The sequence below is a fragment of the Nycticebus coucang genome, chromosome 21, assembly GCF_027406575.1.
Source record: "Nycticebus coucang isolate mNycCou1 chromosome 21, mNycCou1.pri, whole genome shotgun sequence".
Classification (NCBI taxonomy): Eukaryota; Metazoa; Chordata; class Mammalia; order Primates; family Lorisidae; genus Nycticebus; species Nycticebus coucang.
This window is the reverse complement of record NC_069800.1, coordinates 33,599,614-33,618,378: the sequence shown is the minus strand read 5'-3', so window position 1 is coordinate 33,618,378 and position 18,765 is coordinate 33,599,614. Positions and strand designations below refer to the sequence as shown.

The following is an 18,765-nucleotide window of genomic DNA, read 5'->3' as shown; positions in this document are numbered from 1 at the left end:
ATTAAATCAAAAATTTTAACATTAAATAATAAAATGCTGAAGGAAATGTTCATATTCAAGATCCGAAATCCAGAAGCATAATTTTAAAATGCTGATATCAATTTGTAAAAATTTTTCTGTTTTGAAAACAATTATCCTATACCAAGTGAAAAGATAAATAAAAAATTGGGGCAGAATATTTATAATATATATGACAAAGGTCTAATGTCTTTAATATATAAAGAGCTTTAATAAATAAATAAGAAAAATGTCCTACCCTCATTTAATAAATGGGCAGAAGACATGCACAATAGTTCATGGAAAAATAAATACAAATCGTTAATAGATATATTAAAAGGTGTTTAACTTCCTTCATGACTATTTTTTTATTTATCAGATTGATACAAATCAAATAGTTTCATGGCCCCAAATACGGGACTTCTGCAGGGCTCTGTCACCCTTCACCTGTTAGCCTTACAAAGGCTACAGCTAGTATTCCAAACTATGGGCTCATGTTGCTCCAAATTTGTCTGTGACCTGACTTCTCACCACCCTTTTTCTTTTACATTTTGCTCCTTGTAAAAGGAGCATTAGGAAAATACGTACATAGCCACCACTTTGATGAACTGAGGTTACAAGTAAGTGGGCACCTGAACTTCTCTTCACCAACTTTCCAACTATCCCAGCACATCACTGGCTAGTCCCAGCCAACTGAAAAAAACTAGCTAAATTTACATACACTTTAAGGCAAACACAAGAGTAGCCCTAACAAAGGACAGGAAATTTATAGTTAAGTCTGATATTTTTTAAACAGAGCATTGTTTCTCACTCAAGGAAGGGTCAGAGGAAGATGGTTTATGGAGCTGGAATGTGGACTCAATTGGACACTTCCTTCAAGGGTGGCTGCCAATATCTGCAGCCTTTGAGAGAAGGATTCACTTAACTGACTGGCTGCCACTCTTCTGCCTTCCCTGTTATTATCTATAATGTGTGCAGCCCTCTTGGGCTCCAAAATGCCTTGTAAGAACCATTTACAAGCATCACTTCCCACAATGCCTTAGGATATGGACCTGGTCTTTGTAGAAGTGAAAGCGAGGCAGGGCAGAATGGGAGGTGTCCCATAGCAGCCAGCATCTCAGGCACAGAACTGAAACACTTCATAGCTTACCAATATGAGGAAAGGGATAAGAAAGGAAGGGCAGATTTTACACAAATAATTTTTTTTTTAGAGACAGAGTCTCACTTTATTGCCCTCAATAAAGTGCTGTATGTCACAGCTCACAGCAATCTCCAGCTCTTGGGCTTAGGCAATTCTCTTGCCTCAGCCTCCCAAGTAGCTAGGACTACACAATGCCCAGCTATTTTTGTTTGTTTTTTTTTGTTGTTGCAGTTTGGCCAGGGCCAGGTTTGAACTCACCACCACCTCAGTGAGCCAGCACCCTACTCACTGAGCCACAGGAGCCGCCCCCACGAATAATTTTTAATGTGGAGCTGCTCTAAGAATGTTAAACAGTTAAATCTACCAAGCTGGACACAGCTATTTAACTCCTCAAAACTTCTAAATCAGTACTTCTCTTTAGAAAAACTAGTTTAGAAAATTACATTCCCTTAGACACAGCAATCTTCTGTCTGCTGCTTCTTTCCCCTCTTGGGCCTGCAGCTCCCAGCTTGGGCCTCTCTCCTGCACATGTCCCCAGTATCATGGTTACTTCTTCAGGCAGGGAAGAAGTTCAAGGCCAGCCCAAAGGTGCTAACCTGCTGCCTTAGGTCAGGGGATTCCTAGAAGCAGAGCCCAAGATGAGGATCCTTGGGCACATGGAAGTGTTTCTTGGAAAAACCTGTAAGGGAGTAAGGGAAACAGGATGGGGTAGGGGAGCAGCTAAGGGTTCAGCTGGTGTCCAGCCACAGCCTGTTCCCAGGGAGAGCTCTGGGGTGTAAGGGGCACTACAGAGTGGTCCCAGCCAGAACTCTGGAGCCCTGTCAGTTACTGGCTGAGAGCCACCCATGGGAGGAAGGGGTAACCCACCCCCACTTCCTGCAAGAGCAATTATCAGGATGAAGCAGTCAACACAGCACACGCCACAGACTGGAGGACTCGGGTGGGCACCACAGTGCCTACTGCACCTGCCCATGTCTGGAACTGAACAACTACAAGCCCTGTCCCTTCCTCCTTCCCTGGGCTGAGAGGCTGCAGCTGCCCACTCAGGACCGGCCTGGCACTGTGTGAGCCAAAGTGGCAGGGACGGGGCAGACTCCTCCAAGCTCTGGCCCAGGCAAAGCCCTGCAGCAGTTGCACAAAGGCTCTTTCCCTCTTCCTTCCCACAAACCCCCACTGACAGGTGTTTCCAGCCTTCCCAAGAATAAAAGAAAGGCTGCCCAAGCCCTTGAAATTCACAGGCTCAGCTTCCTGTGAGGAGACCAAACACCAAGTCCTCTGGATGCTCTGGGAGGTGGAAAAGGCATCCACAGCTCCCACCAAAGACGGCAGTTCTTGGTTCCTCCTAACGCTCCAGGGAGCCTGGAGAACACACAGGGGTTAATCCAGTCTTTCAGCATCCCCAGGACCTTGGCTCGTCCCTCCAATTCTGTTTGGGCCCAGAGACCAAGCATCTCTCCTTTTATTTATCAGCTGAAAAGTCCCCAGAAGGAGAGGGGCAAATGTGGAACCGAAAAGCGGTCAACCCTGGCACAAAAGTCCAGAGTGAGAGAGACGTTGGTGTTGCTTTTGGAGTTTTTTTTTTGTTTGTTTGTTTGTTTTTTCCTAAACTGTCTTGCTGATTGTAGAATATGGGCTGGGCCCTACCCCACCCCCACCTCTCTGATGGAGAGATGTGGGGAGAAGAGACCATCTCTGAGAAAGTACCTCTGGGAGAAGGGGGAGACAGATACAGGGAGGAGAGGGCTTTCACAGAGAATTCCCGGGGTGGTAAACCCACAGAGCCACCCCTGACCCATGAGAAGCCAGACACTGAGCAAGGCCTCAGCTAAACCAAAGATGCGGGTGGGGGTGGGGCACAGCTGTGTCCTGGAACACATGACATCTCAGAGGTGCAGGCTTTGCTAATTCGATTCTTCTGGAGCAGAGGCAGGAGAGGGGAGTTGCTTTTAAAACCCTGGTGTCCAGGCTTCAGCCCAGACCAGTTACCTCAGACTGTTTTTCTGAGAGGTACCCAGGCTTGAGCATTTTAAAGGCTGCCTAGGTCACACCAATGTACAACCAGGGCTGAGAACTACTGAGAAATCTGGTAGGGATAGAGCTGTGTGGACTGAGGCCATCCCCAAATGTACAGTAGAACCTCCACAGTTGACCTCCTCCTTACCTCCTTAAGTTGACCTAATTTTCAGAGACTGGACATACACCATGTGATGTGCCAGTACAGCAAACCTGGTTCCTTCTGTTGACCACCTCCGTATGATAACCAGTTTGTTACAGTGCCTGGGGTGGTCAACTTACAGAGGTTCTACTGTACTTCAAAGCAGCCTTACAAAAAAGGAAAATATGGAATTTTCTTTCTTTCTTTTTTTTTTTTTTTTGCAGTTTTTGGCCGGGGCCAGGTTTGAACCCGCCATCTCAGGCATATGGGACTGGCGCCCTACTCCTTTGAGCTACAGGCGCCACCCGAAAAAATGGAATTTTCTAAAAGCAAACTGAGTTGGCTTTTTAGCACCCTCTCCCCATTACTAATATTTTTGAGGAAGAAGGGGAGGGGACTGTGTGGAGCACTCTGAAGGCCCGTGTGTGCAGGCACAGAGCTGATGCAAAGCGCCCCTGCTTGTGCACCATGTCACAGAAGCAGCCAGGAAGCTAGAGTCAGCACCAGGCGTGAAATGCTCGCTTCCCCTTTTGGGCCCTGTCCCCACCTCTTGTTGGAGCCCTTCCCCTCCCTCTGAGGACAGTCTGGGTCTGGGATGGAGAAGAAAGTTATCTAATACAGTGCTTCATACTAAAGTGTTAAAGACTGACCCAGCCAGGTCTCCCGAGGGAAATCTGCTGTGTAACCAGGCAGCCCCAGAGAGGATAGTGCTGGGCCCTTTGCCTGCACTTCAGCCCTGTCTCTGCTTCAGCCTCTGCCGTTGGGGCAGGAAGACTGCTGATGCCAAACAGGAAACCCCAGTGCAGTTGTGCCACACACAAGGACGGAGACTTGAGCTGTGTGCAGGGCTGGGGCCCTACCAAGACCAAGAGATGACAACAGATTCCATATCAGTTTTCTAAACCCTGTCCTGGGTAACACCAAATATGGGATTCTTTGGAAGAAATAGAAGGTCCGCTTACTGTCCTATCTGGGACCTGTACCTCCTCTGCCTCTTTTCTGACCACAATCCCCTTCTTTCCCACTCTGCTCAGGAAAAGATCTAGCCCCAAACATTACCTTGGGGAGAACAGGCCAAGGGTCCTGCGTCAATCTGCAGCAATCCACTCCCTTCCCCTTTGTGACTAAAAAAGGCCTTTCTCCTCCCCACACCAAAGGAATTTTAAGCCTCAGGAAAGAAAGAGAGGAAGGTATCTGGGAAGAGGTTGCCTGCCCTGCCAGGGGAGGGGCAGCACTTGTGGGGCAGGTAGAAAAGGGCTGAGCTCAAGAGAACCAGCAGAAGGCAGCACAAGGGATGGGTCCTTGACATCTGTCGCATCTGTTTGGTAACAGAACAAATCAGGGAGACTTTTGTGCCAATACAACAGATGCTAAAACAACAGATGTGAGCCTAGTATGGGCTCACTGTTCACCTGCTTTGACTCTAATCACTGCAACAACCCCATTACGAAAGACACTTTGAGGCACGGTCATTCTTGCCTCTAATCCAAGCATTCTGGGAGGCTGAGCTGGGTGGATCACTTGAGCTCAGGAGTTTGAGACCAGCCTGAGTAAGAGCAAGACCTTGTCTCTACTAAAAATAGAAAAACTAGCTGGATGTTGTTGTGGGCCTGTAGTCCCAGCTACTTGGGAAGCTGGGTCAAGAAGATCAATCATTTGAGTCCAAGAGTTTGAGGTTGCTATGAGCTACGATGCCACAGCACTCTACCCGGGGTGACAGAGTAAGACATCATCTCAAAAAAAAAAAAAGAAAGAAATACATTTTATTATCCCCAGTTTGCAGATGATCCAATTGAGGCACAAAGGAGCTAAGCAACTCTCTCAAAGACACATGGCCAGTAAAGGACAGAGCTGAGTTGCAAATCCGGGACTGCTCAGTGGCAAAGCAGAAACCCTTATATAGTGCAACTTCTCCTGGGCTGAAGAGGAAAAAAGCTTTCAGCACCAAATCAACTGACCCAGCTATATTCTGCAGGGGTGTTTCTCCCATGGGGTGTGCGTCAGTCCCCTAGAGGGCTCCTTAAGATACAGAGTGTGGCCTCTCCCTCCAGGTTCTGGTTCAATCATTCTGAGCTAGGGACTCAGAAAGTGCATTTACAACAAGCTCCCCAGATGCTGATGCTGCTGGTAACAGGCTTACCTCAGTCCCTCCCAGAACCCCAGGGGGACAGTTTTATTTTCACCCCAGGAATTGGGTGACTTGTCCCAGGTCACACAACCAGCCTGAAGCACAGTGCTCCTTCCATGGCGCCTCGGCTGAGAGCCAGATCTGAGGGACTGGCTACATGGGAGGCAGGTGCAGGCCAGCTTCAGTTTCCAGCCCCCAGCAAGTCTCCCTGTCCTGGAGCAGGGAGGTGAGTGAGTGGCCAGCCCAGAGGAAACAGACCCCACAGAGGCCAGGGAGAAAGACCCAAAGCAAGACCTTGGCACTTTGAGGCCAGAGCCACTGACTCTTACCCCATATCACCCTCTGTCCACCCCTCACACTCATGGGTCCTACACCCTGCCCCCACCCTGCACCCATAAACCTCTATTTCTGACAAGTGGCAGGGCCAGGTCCTTCCAGAGGCCATCCCGGCCTGCACCCCATACAGGAGGGACAGAAGTGCAGCAGAGCAGAGCTGGGATCCCCCAAGCAAGTCTTTGCAAAGCCCCAATTCTTCCCACCCCCAACAGGTGGGTGGCCAGATGAGTGACCCAGAAGGCCGCTGCTAGGGCCACCCAAACAATAGACTCGCAGGCTGGAGAAGCAGCCGCATGTTTATAGGGAAGTCCTTCCAGCAGCCACCAGTTTCGACCCTCTGGATGAATGTTTACAAGGAAGCCCAAAGGCCCTTAGCCTATTGTCAGAGCACCAGGGTGTCGGAGAAGGACAAAAGAAGGGTGGGAAGGAAGTAAAAACTCCAGACAGAAAAGGCTGTGTGAGTGGGTGTGAAAGTGCAGGTATGGATGTGAGTGAGAGTGTAGGGGTATGTGTGTGTCCGTATGTATGGGTGTATGTCTGTGTGTATGGGTGTGTGTGTCCGTATGTATGGATGTGTATACGGGAGTGTGTGTGTCCATGTATATGTGTGTGTGTGTGTCCTGCATATGTGCATGTGTGTGTGTGCATGCGTGTGTGTCCGTGTCTGTGTGTTTGGGTGCGTGTCCATATATATGGGTGTGTGCACGTGTGAGGTGAGTATGGGCAGAATTTAGACTCCAGCTCAGAGAAACCAGGGACCTACCATGCTAACCCCCAATATCTGCTGACCCGTGGGGAAGAGCTTGTCACATCTGCCTCCCTGAAGCAGCACCTCTATGACATTTAGCCAGAGGGGCCCAGACAGATATAGCCCACCAGGGGCTCAGATTCAGAGTGAGAAATTCCATGTGACAGGTTTTGCCCAGGGGAAAGTGAGAAGCTGGTGGAGACAACACTGGCCCCAGTAAAGCCAGTGGGATGGAACACTCCCTGACCTGTGCTCTCAGCAATGAGCGCTTTCTGCATCCTACCTGGGCAAGGGCAAGTCGCACTTTCTTTCAGTCCAATAATTACAGGAGGGCCTGAGGTCTGTGTCCCTTGCTGCTTTCACTCTCCCGTCTGAGAGTTTGGTCTCTCAGCTCTGCAGAAACACACTGACCATCCTGGCAGGTGGGGATGCGATCCGGTTCCCTGCTTCCTACAAGCACAGGTTTCTTTGATAGCCACACTTCCTGTTTACCGGGTGGTTTCCAAATCACAGGCCTCTCTAAGACGCATCTCTGACCTCACATCCCCTTCCTAAAGGGAACCCCAGCAGTTCTTCCTTTTTTGGTGCTATAGGCTGAGACTCTGAGCTCTGTGTGCAGAGACCTTGGGGCCTCCACTACTTGCTACCTGGGTATAGAAAAGCTAGCAGGAGGTGCCTGGCCTCCTCCACCCCCCTAAGTGGGCAGATTCCTGGGATGTGAGAAGTGGTGAGAGGGAGAGCAAGAAAAGGGGCAAGTGTGTGCTGAGGGGAGAAGAGGCGGGGGCCCAGCCCTGTGGGACCATCTTGCATCCATGATCCTTTAACCATGTTAACACATGCAGCATCACATGCAGGGAAATCCACCTCCCCCAGCAGATCTAGGGCCCTTTGCAATGCCAGCAAAGATGGCACATCTGGGAGTTTCCAGAACATTTCCAGGAGGCTGAGGGGAAGTTTGCCACAATACCACATTCATGGCCTCCTCTGACCGCCCTGCCCTGTGACCAGCTGACTAACCCTAAAGGACAGTCAGCAACATGAAAAACAGAACTGCTCCTCAAAATGACCTTCAGAGGCCATCTCTATAAAAGCTTTTTTTTTTTTTTTCTTTTTGGCTATGGTATTTTTTGTTTGTTTGTTTGTTTTTTGGCTATGGTATTTTTTTAATATTTTAATTTTGTGTGTGTGTGTGTGTGTGTGTGTGACAGTCTCACTTTGTGGCCCTCAGTAGAGCACTGTGGCATCACAACTCACAGCAACCTCAAACTCTTGGGCTAAAGCAATTCTCTTGCTTCAGCCTCCCAAGTAGCTGGGACTACAGGCACCTGCCACAACGCCCAGCTATTTTTAGAGATGAGGTCTCTCTCTTGCTGAGGCTGGTCATATAAACTGTTAACTTTGTTACCAACTTCAGCATTGCACTTCTCCCTGGTAAAGCTGTAAAGCTGCTACCAAGTCAAGACAAATTATTTCATTATAACATGAAAATAGCAACCTTTGGCCTATTGCAAAAGGCTTTTCAAATATGTCAGTCTCTAACTTGTAGAAAATGGAGGGAGGCAGAAATACAGGGTGCTGATTTATGCTTATAACTTGGTCTCATGTTGTGGTATATTTCCAGCTGCAATTTCTTTTTTTTTTTTTTTTGTAGAGACAGAGTCTCACTTTACTGCCCTCGGTAGAGTGCCGTGGCGTCTCACGGCTCACAGCAACCTCTAACTCCTGGGCTTACACGATTCTCTTGCCTCAGCCTCCCGAGCAGCTGGGACTACAGGCGCCCGCCACAACTCCCGGCTACCAGCTGCAATATTTTTAAATAACTAAGAAGGCAAAACAAGTCTTCATATATAAAAGTAGAACATAGTCTAGAAGTCTTCCATTCAAATTCATTGTTTTTCTTCCCAGTAACTTACCAGAAAGAAATGAGCACTTACAAACCCTAAGGGGTTCTTTAAAAAAGAGTCAGAAAAGATATATAAATATAAAAAACAAAGAAAGAACAGAATATTGTTAAAAAAATAAAACTTTCATTAAAGATGATACCCTTTCTTTAAAGATGGATGCTAAAATGGGTAGACATATCTCTCTAACTCATCACGTTTATATGTAAATTCTCTAGGAGATGCAAATCCATCTTTGTCTTTATTTTCTTTATAAAAAATATGCTGCACCAAAACATCGTGATAACTTTCATTCACTACCACACTGTGCTTCTCAAACTCCTTCTTTCAATACAATTTAACCTCATCTTTAGAGAGTTTCCAGTCATTATAAAGATCCATTTCTTAGAATGATTCATGGGATCTTGGTCCATTTTTGAATCTCTAGGAGATCAATGTTGAGTATCACTGTACTCTCTGGAAGAATTTTGCCTTCTCCTTCTTTTCCATATCACAGAGCAGGAGGAATGAGCTTTCCTTTCTCTCTTACACTCATTCCTTTCAAGCCCTGGTCCCAGCCTTTCAGAGCCTCCAGGGTAAATCAAATGGGCCAACCATTGTTATGTCTGTGAAAGTAGTGAAAGTAGCCTTCACTGTGGCCCAACATCAAATCCTCTCCTTTGGTTTTGATGGCAGATGAATGGCTTCTGGAGAACTGCAATTTTCACTTTTGGTTCAGGGATCTGAGCCGCAAAGACATGGCTAACACATTAAGACCATGTCCCACAAGAAAAGCCTCATGTTGCTAAAGCAGGAAAGACATCTCTTCTGTGTCCAGTTAACATTTTTCCTGGTCAAATATCCTTAGCACAGGGCATTCTCACATTTTCATGGATCTCTATAAAATCAACACATGGGAGGCCAAGGCGGGCGGATTGCCTGAGCTCACAGGTTGGGGACCAGCCTGAGCCAGAACGAGACCTCGTCTCTAAAATTAAAAAAAAAAAAATCTTTACACTTCCCTAACTGCCAGTGCTTAACAGGACAGCTGCCCATCGGGCAGATGGAAAACAGGCAGAAGCAGATAAAGAGACTTCCTTAGAGCCTTCCTGGACCTATAAGGCATGCACTTTGGGGAATTCGCTTTCCAAGGAACTTAAAGCATTTACCACAGAACAAGGCGCTCCAGAGAAAAGCCACATGAGCCGGGTGCGGTGGCTCACGCCTGTAATCCCAGCACTTGGGAGGCCTAGGCAGGTGGACTGCCTGAGCTTACAGGTTCAAGAGCAGCCTAAGCCAGAGAGAGACCTCATCTGGAAAAGTAGCCAGGCGTTGTGGCAGACACCTGTAATTCCATCTACTTGGGAGGCCTGAGGCAAGGGAATTGCTTATAGCCCAGGAATTTGAGGTTGCTGTAAGCTATGAGACACTATGGCACTCTACTGAAGATGACAAAGTGAGACTCTGTCTCAAAAAAAAAGAAAAGCCACCTGACTCATTTGTGTGTCTCCTGAATAGAATCACGTGACCTAGTTTCCTACTTTTGGGTCCCACAGCCGCCCCACAAGAACTGAAGTGTATTGTTGTACATGTATACCATGGAATACTACTCAGCCTTAAAGAAAGATGGAGACTTTACCTCTTTCATCATGGATAGAGCTGGAACATATTCTTCTTAGCAAAGTATCTCAGGAATGGAAGAAAAAGTATCCAATGTACTCAGCCCTACTATGAAGCTAAATTGTAGCTTTCACATGAAGACTATAACCCAACTATAGCACAAGACTATGGGGAAAGGGCCAAGGAAGGGGAAGGGAGGGGGGAGGTTTTGGTGGAGGGAGGGTAATGGGTGGGGCCACATCTATGGTGCATCTTAGAATGGGTACAGGCGATTGCACTAAAGTACACAGCTATGATTTAACAATAAAAAAAAAAAGAACTGAAGTGTGCACACTGCCTCACCAGCTCCCAACCCCGCTGCACCATGGCCCCAGCAACAACAGCATTCAACAGACATGGCCACAACCACCATGATGGGTACTCAGCTGTCCCGCTGCAGATTTTGGAACAAAGAAAGGATGCTTGAAATAGAAAAGTTGAAACTCTCTTAAGTTTCAAGGCAGCTGGTGTTGATAGCCCCACCTCTGCCTGATTTGGGTCTCACTCACTGCAGGAAAGGTGCTACATCATCAGAGGCCCAGTGAACCATAAGCCCACCCTTCCAAAGCTATTAGCACACACAGAAAACCCTGGGGTGAGATGATTCAGCAACAGGCAATCAGCAAGCAGGCTAAGCTCCGAGGCCACCATACTCCTCAACCCCTGGTTGCCTGCCTATGTCCAGCTAGGCTGAGATGGAGGTCACACCCCAACACCTGCCCCAGGGCTGGAAGATGGCTAGGACCCTGTGGCCTTGCCCTAAATCAGAGGTCATATACTACAACCGTTACCTAGGGCTTGCTTTCCTTTCTATTACATAGGTGAAATAAACATTTTTTATTTATTTTAAGAACACAGATAAGCAAAAAGATTAATATCTACAAAAGAACAAATATACCATTCCGTTTGTATGGAGTACCAAGGGTAGGCAAATTCATAAAGATAATTAGTAGAATAGAGGTTATCAGGAGCTGGGGACAGGAGGGAATGAGGATTTATGGTTTTATGGGCACAGAGTTTCTATCTGGAATGACGGGAAAGTTCTGGAAATGGATAATGGTCACACAACATTGTGACCATTAAATTGTATACTTTAAAATGGTTAAAAGGATAAATTTTATAGTATATACATTTTACCACAATAAAAATAAAAGTAATTATATATTATAAAAGATGAAGATCAAAATCTCCCAGAATTCCACCACCCAGCATCTTCCCATATATCCTTCCAGATGAAAATGTAAACAGGTGATTTATTTTGCAAAACAGCATACCAGTAGCCTACTTTTTAGAAAGATATCTTTCCACCAATCTAACATAAGGTGGAGGGTAGGGGAATGAGGGATGGGGAAAAGGGGATGGGGGGCGTCACGGTGTATGGCACACTTCTTGGGGGTGAGACACAATTACAAGAGGGACTGTACCTAACAAATGCAATCAGTGTAACCTAATTCTTTGTACTCTCAATGAATCTCAAACCAAAAATAAATAAATAAATAAAAGAAATATATTTTACCAAGTTAATAGATACACATCTACAACTTATGTTTTTGTAGCCACATGGTATTATAATGTATAAATATACTATAATTAACTAATTTATGATTTTTGGCATTTAGTTTCTCTCTCTCATTCTACTGTTGTCTTTATTATAAATACTGCTGCAAGGGACATTCCTATACACTTAGTTTTCTGCACTTGCCCAATTATATCCTTAGGATAAGAATTCCTAGGGGAGGAATCGCTGAGTCAGGGACTCCCTCAGGAGATTGTTCAATGGTCCATTAAGAGCGGCGCCTGTGGCTCAGTCGGTAAGGCACCGGCCCCATATACCGAGGGTGGCGGGTTCAAACCCGGCCCTGGCCAAACTGCAACCAAAAAATAGCCGGGCGTTGTGGCGGGCGCCTGTAGTCCCAGCTACTCGGGAGGCTGAGGCAAAAGAATTGCTTAAGCCCAGGAGTTGGAGGTTGCTGTGAGCTGTGTGAGGCCACGGCACTCTACCGAGGGCCATAAAGGGAGACTCTGTCTCTACAAAAAAAAAAAAAAAAAGAGTAAAACTAAACCCTTTGTAGTCCCCACTCCTTGGACTTAGGAGACTAAGGCAGGAGGATCCCTTGAGCCCAGGAGTTCAAGGCTAGGCTGGGCAACATAGGGAGACTCCAACTCTAAAGAAAAAAAAAAAAAAAAAAAGAGTAAAACATCCACAAAGGATGTTGGATTCTGTTATCAAAGTCTTTTTCTCTGCATGGACTTTTCTTGCATTCCCCTTGGGTATATGACATTGCTTAGCAGCTCAGAAAGGGACTGTCCTTTCAATAAGAAATCAGCTCCTCACACCCTGGGCCTGCTGTTGGGGACACACCATGCCTATGCCATGAAGTGAAACTGTTGTATAAAAAAGGCTGGGGAAAAGAAGAGCAGAGAGAGGGAAGGAGGGAGGTGGGGTGGGGCCTTAGTGTGTGCCACACCTTCTAGGGGCAAGACACGATTGCAAGAGGGACTTTACCTAAAAAATGCAATCAGTGTAACCTGGCTTATTGTACCCTCAATGAATCCCCAACAATAAAAAAAAAAAAGAAAGGCTGGATTGGCTCAGCGCCTGTAGGTCAGCAGCTAGGGTGCCAGCCACATACACCAGGGCTGGCGGGTTCAAATCCAGACCGGCCTGCCAAATAACAACAACTACAACCAAAAAATAGCCAGGCATTGTGGCAGGCACCTGTAGTCCCAGCTACTTGAGAGGCTGAGGCAAAAGAATCGCTTAAGCCCAAGAATTTGAGGTTGCTGTGAGCTGTGATGCCACAGCACTTTACCCAGGGTGACATAGTGAGACTCTGTCTCAAAAAAAAAAAAAAAAGAAAGAAAGAAAGGATTACACTGGGTTAATGTCTACTAAGTTCCCTTGCCCAGTAAGAAAGACTCTAGGTGAGTAGAGCGTTGGCCACATACATGGAGGCTGGTGAGTTCAAACCCAGCCTGGGCCAGCTAAAACAACAAAGACAACTGCAGCAAAAAAAATAGCTAGGCGTGTGGCGGGCGCCTGTAGTTTCAGCTACTTTGGAGCCCAAGAGTTTGAGGTTACTGTAAGTTGTGATGCCACAGTACTCTAGCCAGGGCAACAGCTTGAGACTTTGTCTCAAAAAAAAAAAAAAAAAAGGAAAGACTCTAGGATGGCCCAGTGCTGGGTGCCCCACGGCGGCCACCACAAGCATAAACACATGAAAGGTTTTCTGTTATTAAAAGTTTTGTTCTTGTATAAACAGAAGGATAAGGTACTAGATTATTCCTAAAGAGATCAAGTGCTAGAAGGGACCTGTGGAATCCTCGAATCCAGTGGCTTTTAACTGGTGTGCCTTGGCACACTGGTGTGCTGGGAGAGGATCTTAGGTGTGCCAAGAAAAATTTTAAAGATCATTAATTAAACTATTTTTGAAAGGAGCTCAAATCAAAGAAGCATATTCTTTTTTTATTCTTTTTTATGATCAATATAATTTAAGTGTGCCATGGAAGTTTAACTATAGGTTCAAGTGAGCCATGAGATAAAAAAAGGTTGAAAAATACTGCTGTAATCCCCTGCCTTGTAGATAGGGAAATTGCGACTCAGAAAGACTCATAGTGTCAACATTTTAATAACCTTTAATAATGTATCCCAGGAATGTCACACACAGTGATTCAATCAGTTCAGGGCAGAGCTCTAACATATTCCAAGTTTTTGACACCTACACAGTTCTTACCCTCTCCTCCCCACGTGCAAAATTGGAAATTGAAATCACTGGGTCACCTGCCAGCTTAGTCATGGCTAGATGTGTGCTGGAGCAGGCTCCTACTGGCTCTCAAGGCAGGCTCCTACTGGCTCTCAAGGGCTGGCGGTGCTCACCAATTCCCAACTCAGTAACTCAGTGCTCAGCATGAAATCAACCATGGTAAGAAAATTTACACTAAAGAAATCAGCAAACATGGAAAAGTGGGACTTCCTCTACCCCACCTTTCCAAGAGCCAGTTGTTAAACATTGGTCACAACCAAGGACTCATGGACCACAGCCTAGGAATGCAAACTATGAGCAGGTGACCTCAATTTCCTCATCTAACCTAAGGACAGCCTCTCTCTCCAAAGTACTATAATTCTCCATGTTGCACCATAATACACACTCTCCACTCCACCACAGTCCCCCTCTACACTAACCAATGAGTGACCCATGGTAGGGCAGAAATGTAGACAAATGCTTTCCTGAATGCTTGCTATATGCCAGGCTACCACCTGAGCACATATGACAGCTCATCTGATCCTCACAATATTACTGTTAGATAGTTATTAAAATTTCCATCTTGGGCAGTGCCTATGGCTCAAGGTGTAGGGTGCCAGCCCCATGTACCGGTGGCGGGTTCAAGCCCGGCCCCAGCCAAAAACTGCAAAAAAATAAATAAAATAAAATTTCCACCTTACACCTAGGAAAACTGAGACTTTAAAAGACTTTTTCACTACAGACTGAAACCCATCTTAGATCGGTTTCCTCCAGAATTAGACCCTGAAGCAAGGACTCAAGTGCAAGTGCAAGGGGAGTGGGGAAGTAAGATGAGGAATGGAAGGCAGCCGATGAAGGGAGCCAATTATTATTGTGAGCAATTGGGATTCAGTTCTGCCAGGGAATACTTAGGGATAGCAGAGTCCCTCAAGGTTATCGAACAGAGTATTTAAATACCTCCCATCAGTCCTTGGTTGAAGCCAAGGGAACATGGGCAGGAGGCTGACAGCACTTATTACATTATCCAATAGCTAGAAAATGGCAGATGGCAATTCAAACGTTCAAATGCAACACTCTTTTGATTATACTCATAGAAATGAAGAGTTAATAACACAGAAACACTTAACTGAATGCTAACTATGGGTAAAGCACCCTGCTGATGAAGGAAACCTACTTTGTCAAATCACTTTGGGTTGACATGTCCAAAGAAAGCATGAGATATCTCTCTGCCAATTTTTATCCATAGAAGGAATAGGAAAAGCCCCTGGAAGTCACTTTGCCCATCCCACAGGAATTAGTGAAATACCGTTCTAGGCTCCCTTCTGTAAAAGGTTCTCTTCTATGGTACAGATATAGCTGCTTTGGGCAGGAGTTCTTCAGACCCAAGCTGTCACCCCAAATAGTCACATAAGCCTGTGATTACAGGATCATCCCAGGAATGATAAAAAATGAGCCACTGGTCTCCTAGCCAGTCAAGTCTCAGAATGTGCCTATGACTGCGCCCTCCTTCCCCGGTGCCAGCTGTCCTCTGGCAGCTGTGGAAGCCCACAAGCAGATCTCATAAATGAAACTAATGGTCACCAGCCTGGGGGAGCTCATCCCACTTAAGGACTTTTTAAAAATTCTTCTGGGAGGACAGCTCCTGTGGCTCAAAGGAGTAGGGCGCCAGCCCCATATGCCAGAGGTGGCAGGTTCAAACCCAGCCCTGGCCAAAAACTGCAAAAAAAAAAATCTTCTGGGAATAAGGGAGGTATTTACACAGAACAGTGTGTCATTGGGGTAAACAACTAAACCATTTTATGAAAAGTGGCAGGAGGAGACTGCCACCCTGGCTTTATATACTCAGCTGTGGCAGGTCTTGGCAGATATGTGCTGAACAGAGACTGGACATCTTGTTCAGCTGCAAGCACACTGTCGAGACCTGCCTAGTTTCTTACTCCGTGGGAAGGGAAGAAACTGAGGCAAGTCCTGCATCTGCTCTTGGGATCACCCAGTTTACTTCCCAACCTCTCCCTGGGACTGTCTGTCAACCTGGCCCTGCCTCTGTGCCCAACCTCCCACTCCCTGCAGAAGTTTCCTGAAGAGGACTGAAGGCAATAATCAGGCCAAAGTTCCTTTGTGCTTTGATGATGGGTCCCCTTTCTGGCAAGCAATCAGTGAAGTCAGTCCAGCCCTCAGAGGCAGCAGATGCACAGCCTGGGCTCCCCTCCAGCAGCGCCCAGCCATTCCTAAGCAGCTCACGCACAGAGCACAGACACAAAACCTGGCTCCAAGGCACCAGGAAATAGACCAAGCAGTAAAAGCAAAACCAGTGAGTGACTGATTCATCCCAGAACATATAAGAGTGGCAGATTACAAACAAGGCATAGGATTATTTACCACCCCGAATGACACCTAAAACAGGACAAACTGGGGAGAAAACCTGAATCCCCAAACAGAGCCACGCAAAGTAGCAGAGAGGTGAATGATGGAGCCCCAGAGACAGAGTGAGACCACCTCAGGAAGGAGGGATGATGCTGGCCAGAGACACAGCAGACACAGGCACACTGATCCAACGCAGAGGGCACTCCACACACACACTTCTCCTGGAGGGAGGCACTGTGGGCTTCACATCCCTGGCCCTCTCTCAGCCAAGGGAGTCCTCTGAAAGGAGTCCTCATCATTCCAACCAAATTCCAGCATAAAAATGAGAGTGGTGGATCACTTGGGATAGGAGACCCAAGGATTTTCCTGTGTCTCCCCAGTATTCCACCTCTGCTCTCCCTTCTTCTGAATGAACAAGATTTACCTTCCAACCTCCTCCACTCAGGGAATCCTAAACTGTGGCAGCCTACACCCCCAGGTGTCCAGGCCACCTGCATGCTCTGCCTCCATCCGCTCCAGGGCAAGAACTATCCCTCTCCAAAACTACCTGCCCTCTCCAAGCTCAGTCATCATTTGAGGCTGTCCTCCATCTCACTGTGGCCCACCTTGATGGCCACAGCTCCCAGGCACTAGGCCCACCTATCTAGAGCATGGGACACAGCAGCTGTGCACACTCAAGACCCCACTGCAGGGTCTCTGATCCCAACTGGATACCATGCAGGTGGATGCCACACTTAGTCCCTGGGACACCACATTTGAATACAACGGTTTTTTAAAATAAATTAACTCTTCTCAAACAACTAAATTTATCTGAGCCATGAGAGATTCCTTTAATTCTTCAGGCCACCTGCAGAAAAAGTAATAAAATACTTACCCAGTAAGTATTATGCAGATTGAGTAATAAAATAATTCCAACCTCAGATCCTTCACCCAGATGCTCCTGAAAGAAGACCCTTGGCTCTCTCTCCGGATGTTTAAAAGAATCATGGTTTCTAATTCTTTCCTCCCATTGTATCAGGACAAACAGGAGGAAACAAGGAACCGAGTCCCTGTGCGGCACAAATTGTTTTTTTGTCAGCTTGCTCCATTCAAGTATTCATTCATCACAAGTCAGGTACTTACTATAATCCCGCCCGCCGCAGAGGCAGCCTCTGCTCTTCCGGAGGACCCACTCTAGGCACCAGGAGTCCGGACACCTGCGAAGGAAGTGAGCGCAGAGCTGAGAAGCCTGGTGTTCAGCCTCTGCTGTCACTGAGGTGCAGAGGCGCAGTGGGACTCTGAAACGGAACACTCGGTCTCCCGGTCAGGCCACCGCCGCTCCGTGTTGTCCCCAGAATTCGGGGGCTTAGCGCTGAGAGCAAAGTAAGCGCTCCAAAAGGGAAGAGGCGGGAAGCTGCCAAGGGCGCCAGCAAGGCAGAGGTCCCTGGCGGTCTCAGGCACCAGCTCCGCGGGTGGGACTGGAGACCGCAAAGGGGAAGTGCCCCAACGACCAAGGGCCCTTGGGCACCCTGCACCCTTCTCAAGGCAGAGGGAACCTGAACGCGCTGCCTCCCCGCGCCCAGGACTAGGACCCGCCTGTGGGGAAGTGTCTTGGGCTGTAAGGCGGCGGATGGGGTCCGATGTTCTCTGGGCTGTCGGGGCCTGCCCAGTTCTGCACCTGCCACCCCTCCCCCTCCTTGTTAGAGTCGCGAAGACCCCGAGATGGAGTGGGCGCGAAGAGAAGGAAACCCGCACCTCCAGCCCCAGGGGTCTGGGAAGCAGCACGAGCTCCAAGCCACAACTTTCTTCGCCCGGAAGGCGGGCAGGTTGGGGCTCCGCGCCTATGCGGCCCCTGAGAGGGTCTGCACGCCCAGGGAACCCCGCGCCTTGGGGAGGACCGGGGAGACAAGGGGCGGGAGAAGACTGAGGGGCTGACCAGGACGGGTAGAGGCTATCGTGGGAAAACTTTCCACAAGGTCGGGGGACGTGGGAGAGAGGGCAGCCCCGTGCCCTGCGCCTTGCGCCCCGCAACCCACGCCGGTGCCTCGCTCCCAGCGCCCGGTGTCCCAAGCTCGCGCCCGCGCCTTGCCTGCATCCCGGGCCAGCTGCATCTTGCGCGCGCCTCAGGAAGCGTAGAGTTGGAAAGTGGGGGCGCCACGACGGGCGGGGGCTGCTCCAGCTGCGCCTCTGGACAGCGATCGGCGGCTCGGCTCAAATGCAGCCAGGCTGGGCAGGCTACGGCCGCGCGACGGGGGGTCGGTCGCCCAGTCCACCTCGCTCCCCTCCGCCCCTCCACGGCTTCCCTCCCGCACCTAGGCCTTTATCCGCCCCTACCCTGTGCGACTGTCTTCTGTCCCCTTACTCTCTCGCTGTCCATCTCTCTCCCCACCCCTCAGCCTTCGCCTTTCTTCCTCCCCAGCTCTCCTGCCTTCCCTCCCCTTCTCCCCACCACTTCAGGGGCGGAGCTTCCCTCCCTTACAGACAATGCGGTGGCTTCGCGTCGCCTTCTCCGCCTGCTAGTCTGGGCTCCCGCTATCCACGTTTCTTCCGCCCTGGGGGTGGGGAGGACGAGCTGATTCCCTTCACCCCATTGCTGCGGCTCTCTCCAAGCGAGATGGAGACTTGGACCAAGCTC

The 18,765-nt window shown here is 48.2% G+C and overlaps 1 protein-coding gene and 1 pseudogene across 4 annotated transcripts in view; both read right to left on the bottom strand.

The window, feature by feature from the left end:
• RASSF2 (Ras association domain family member 2) overlaps positions 1 to 18,543 on the bottom strand; it is a 53,314-nt gene extending 34,771 nt beyond the window's left edge. Inside the window, exons 1-2 of one of the 4 annotated variants that reach the window (XM_053574809.1) lie at positions 18,220 to 18,543; positions 17,274 to 17,347 (exon numbers count right to left, since the gene is read on the bottom strand). The gene's annotated coding sequence lies outside the window, so the exon portion shown is untranslated. Of the gene's footprint in view, positions 1 to 585; positions 605 to 1,049; positions 1,155 to 6,788; positions 7,025 to 17,273; positions 17,348 to 18,219 lie in introns of those variants that run through there. The other 3 variants (XM_053574810.1, XM_053574811.1, XM_053574812.1) reach the window with 3 other exon arrangements.
• LOC128573489 (peptidyl-prolyl cis-trans isomerase FKBP14-like) lies at positions 8,569 to 9,186 on the bottom strand (annotated as a pseudogene).
• Positions 18,544 to 18,765: the final 222 nt, after the last annotated feature.